The sequence below is a fragment of the Mobula hypostoma genome, chromosome 4, assembly GCF_963921235.1.
Source record: "Mobula hypostoma chromosome 4, sMobHyp1.1, whole genome shotgun sequence".
NCBI lineage: Eukaryota > Metazoa > Chordata > Chondrichthyes > Myliobatiformes > Myliobatidae > Mobula > Mobula hypostoma.
In genome coordinates, this window is record NC_086100.1 from 94,430,596 (window position 1) to 94,435,881 (window position 5,286).

Genomic DNA, 5,286 nt, shown 5'->3' on the forward strand with positions numbered 1-5,286 from the left:
AATCTGGTGAACACACACGGTAATTCTCAAAACAATCAGAGACAGGTTGGCACTTATTTAAGCAACAGGAGTAGTGCTTGCCAACTTCACTAGACAAAGAGAAATCGTTGTACTGTAGTTTCTATGGTTGTGAACACAGAAGTGTACCCCTCTGCTAAAATGGTGGGAGCATGGACACTACGTAGGTTTGTGAACGAACAGTGCAAACTTTGATGCTTCCAATACATTCCATTCAAGAAGAATATATCTTTTTAATCCACCCCCAACTTTGTCTCTCCCACCAGTCACACTCTGTCTCTCTCACTGTCACCCAGTACACCACTCTCCACACAGCTTCCCTCCACCCTTTTTCATCATTCCACCCTCACCCCTTCCTCAACAGTTCCCATCTCTTCCTCCCAAAATACTCTCACCCTACCTCTCTCACTAATCCCAACCTACATCACCCCTTGCTCTCCAACCCTGTCTCACCCGTTCCTCCCCACCCTGCCTCATCTACTGCTCTCCAACACTTGCTCGCCTGCCTCATCCACTGCTCCCTACCCTACCCATTGCTTTCCCCTCTAATTGCTCTCCATCCTAAAACATTCACTGCTCTGCCACCTGCCTCACCCACCATTCCCCACACCCTTCCTTACCCTCCACCCCTTCACATCCTCACCCGCCAACCTCCACCTCACCTCACCCATATTTTCCCAAACCCTTCCTTACCCACCCTGCCTTTCCGTCGAGCTGCAGCACTGAGCTCAGATGGTTGGGTGCTGCAGCAGATATATTGATAGTCTTTGCCGATAGCTTCCAGATAACCTAACCAACAAACCATCTCATAAGAGTTTACACCAGGGATGGCCAACATATGGCACATGCGCCAAAAGTGGCGCATTGGATGATTAGAAGTTGTGCATTGCACCCCAGTGATAATAATAAAAAAGTAAGCCTACTCATGCAAAAGGTATTAACCAAAAACCGAATTGTAGAAGAAAAATCTATAACAGGAATTCAAACTAGGAAAGGAGGACTTTCGTTCTGCAGTGTGTCGCAGGTTTTTGCCAGTCATTTTACAACTGACATTTGTGCGCTACGGAGTTGTGCTTTGTTCGTCCTTTGTGAACATTTGCAGTTTTGTACTTTTTCAAAAATTAAGCCTTGTTTTTACATTCAGTTACCCATTACAGTGCAAAAGAAAAGCAGAAAGTGATAGTAAGCATGAATTCAATGAACAGTGGGAAAATGAGTTCTTATTTATAGTGGGTCCATCAGGAAAACCTTTGTGCATTGTTTGTGAAAACACTTTCTCACATAATAGAAGACATGATCTTAATAGACACTATAAAACACAACATCGGACTGAAATACAAGGAAAATTGAAGCCAGAGCTTGGATCTGAGTTATGGAAAGAATATGCGATTAAGAAAAAGGAAGAAATCAAAAGAAGACAACATATATTTGTTAAAAGAAGTTGTGGAAGTCTCTAAGTAATGTTTATCGTGTTTTTATATTAAATCAATATATCATGTAAAAATGCTAAATATGTCTATATTAACATATTTTTACAAGAATTGAATGGGGGTACAAGAGTTGTATGGAACACCTGAACTCGTCCGTGAAAATATTGATGCATGGTATGTAAAAGGTTGGCCACCCCTGGTTTACACAGGCAGTAAATCGAATGATGACTGTGCATATTAGCGTGTTGGGAGCAATGGAACAATTGGTCACAGAGGGGTGATAGGGAGATGATGGGTAAAGACTGAACAACACAAGGTGTGAGAGAGAGCTGGGCAACACGTGTGGACAATGAAAAACAATGGGAGCAAAAGATTGAAAGGAGTAATAGGAATGAAGGAGACAATGGGAGGACTCTCTGGGTGTGGAGGACCCAATAAGAGCACAGGACCTAATAGGACCCAATTGGAGTAGTGAACACAATGACAGTGGAGACAGGAGGACCCAATGGGAGTGGAGAATCCAATGGTGGTGGTGGTGGACCCAATGGAAGCAGTGGTACCCAGTGGGAGCAGAGGACACATTGAGAGTGAAGATTCCAATGGTGGTGGTGGACCCAATGGGAGCAGTGGTACCGAGTGGGAGTGGTGGACCCAGTGGGAGTGCTGGATCCAAGGAAGTAGTGGAACCAAGTGGAGTGGAGGATCCAATGAGGCTGCAGGATCAAATGGGAATGATGGACCAAATGGGAACGATGGACCCATTGGGAATGGAGAATCCAAAAAGAAGCAGTGGGCCCAGTGGGAGTAATGGACTCAAATAGAGTGGAAAATCCAATTGGAATGGTGGTCCCGGTGGACCCAGTAGGAGTGGTGGACCCAATGGGAGTTACAGACCCACTGGGAGTTATAGACCCAATGGGAGTGATGGACCCAATGGAAGTGATGGACCCAATGGGAGTTATGGACCCAATGGGATCGATGGACCAATGGGAGCGATGGACCCAGTGGGAGTTATAGACTCAATGGGAGCAATGGATCCAATGGGAGTTATAGACCCAATGGGAGTGATGGACCCAATGGGAGTTACAGACCCAATGGGAGTGATGGATCCAATGGGAGTTATAGACCCAATGGGAGCGATGGACCCAATGGGAGTTATAGACCCAATGGGAGTTATAGACCCAATGGGAGTGATGGATCCAATGGGAGTTATAGACCCAATGGGAGCGATGGACCCAATGGGAGCAAAGGACTCAATGGGAGTTATAGACCCAATGGGAGCAATGGACTCAATGGGAATTATAGACCCAATGGGAACGAAGGACCCAATGGGAGTGATGGACCCAATGGGAGCGAAGGACCCAATGGGAGCGAAGAACCCAATGGGAGCGATGGACCCAATGGGAGTTATAGACCCAATGGGAGCGAAGAACTCAATGGGAGCGAAGGACCCAATGGGAGTGATAGACCCAATGGGAGCAAAGAACCCAATGGGAGCGAAGAACCCAATGGGAGCGATGGACCCAATGGGAGCGAAGGACCCAATGGGAGTGATAGACCCAATGGGAGCAAAGAACCCAATGGGAGCGAAGAACCCAATGGGAGCGATGGACCCAATGGGAGCGACGGACCCAATGGGAGCGAAGGACCCAATGGGAGCGATGGACCCAATGGGAGCGATGGACCCAATGGGAGTTATAGACCCAATGGGAACGAAGGACCCAATGGGAGTGATGGACCCAATGGGAGTGATGGACCCAATGGGAGCTATAGACCCAATGGGAGTGATGGACCCAATGGGAGTGATGGACCCAATGGGAGCGAAGGACCCAATGGGAGCGAAGGACCCAATGGGAGTGATGGACCCAATGGGAGTGATAGACCCAATGGGAGCGATGGACTCAATGGGAGTGATAGACCCAATGAGAGCGAAGGACCCAATGGGAGCGATGGACCCAATGGGAGCGAAGGACCCAATGGGAGTTATAGACCCAATGGGAGCGATGGACTCAATGGGAGCGAAGGACCCAATGGGAGCGGTGGACCCAATGGGAGCGGTGGACCCAATGCGAGCGGTGGACCCAATGCAAGTTATAGACCCAAAGGGAATAGTGGGCCTGTTACGTACCCCGTAACTGGGTTGCCAAACCAGCAGAAATGGATCACTCAGTTGGAGTCTGGATTACTAGAACCCTAAGAAAGTTTTATTAAAGAAACAAGCAACACAGTAATCGAAAGAATAATAAATGCAACAGTTCAGCAATGATAAACACACATGTGCACAGAATTAAGATAACAGGATCAATCAAGCTCTATCATTGTCTAGGGGCAAATGACCAATTTCAAAGTGACGCAAAGTTCAGTTCAGTTCGCAGTAATCGTTGCCATGGCGATGGACAACGTGGGGGGAGGGAGAGAGAGAATGAGAACGACTGATCATTCAGAACGGCTTCCACTCACAGACCTGCGATGTTGCTCACAAGCAGCTTTCGGGCAGGTCCTTTGTGATGTCACCTGAGGTCACCGACTGTGACCCCTCCTCCAGATGCGGTCGATTCTCTGCAGTGAACCCGGCACCCAAGCGAGGGCGGACACACACCGGGTTCCCGCTGATCGTACCTTTCCACCCTGTGCGTTTAAGACTGATCCCCCGATCAGCCGTCCAAGAGCTTCCCACCGACTCGTGAGAGGCGTACCGCTTCCAGGGTCTCGTTACCTCGGGGTGTCGTGTGTGTTGCCTTAGCGAACCTGTCCCTTTTTATCCCCCTGCTGGGGTATCACCTGTCCATCACTTCAAACAGTTCAATGTTCAAAGGGGGAGCCGCTCTAGACAGCTCTCTCTCCCGCCCCTTCATTACACATCTCCAGATCGCCTGTCCATCACTTCAATCAGTTCAGGGTTCAAAGGGGGAGCCGCTCTAGACAATACCCAGACTGATGGCTCCTTCATTAACACCTCCAAATGCTGCTTCATTGTGTGCCTTATCTCTCCCTCCCCTGAGGACAGGTGGCAGACCACTGCTGATGCCACTGGTGCAAGCCCAGGCCAGCAAACATCTTAATTTATGTGTATTCTCGTCACAGGCCCAACGGCAGTGATGGTCTCGGTGGACTTATTAATTTTCTTAATTTACAGCACCATGGGAGCACTTACACTACATAACAGAAGCAGGGTCACAAGGACATTTACAGAAATGAACATATTAAAAAAATCAAGAGCTGGAGCAGTCACTCGGCCCTTCAAGCATGTCCAACCATTTGATATGAATTCTTTGTGCCTGATACCCAGCACCTCAATGCTCAGGGAAAGTAGAACAAATGTTAGCCTTGTCAATGATGACTACATCCCATGGTAAATGATCAGGTCATCTTTGTTGATTAAAGCCAAGTGCTGGTGTAACAGCAAGGGAATGCATTTGCTCTTCATTTTAACTGCATAATATTTCCTTTGTTCTACACTGGAATATCTTCCATAGTTTTCTTCTCTGGAGAACAACTTGAACGTATAAAATTCTAGCTAAGGTGCAAAAGTTCACAGTCTAGAATATATCATAGGCTTAACCTTAAGAGACAAGAAGCATGCAAGTAGGAGGAGATGAAAGTGGAGGGGATTTCTTACAACAAAAGGTGTAACAGAATGGAAGTACTGGTCTGAGCTTCACCATTCACCTAGTGAAAACAAATGTGAGTAAATATACGTATGACTCACCAATTCAATGCTGATAAGTTTCAGTCACAAAAGCCACGTCGTTAGGGAATGCAAGGGGCTAGGTCATTTGATCGGCAGTAGACCAGCAGTTCAGACGTGTCGGATCCGCTTGCTGCTAGGAGGACAACC

At 47.5% G+C, this 5,286-nt stretch overlaps 1 protein-coding gene across 5 annotated transcripts in view; it reads right to left on the reverse strand.

The window, feature by feature from the left end:
* Window positions 1-5,286, reverse strand: part of LOC134345467 (cilium assembly protein DZIP1L-like) — a 237,246-nt gene that overhangs the window by 24,982 nt on the left and 206,978 nt on the right. The window lies entirely within an intron of this gene.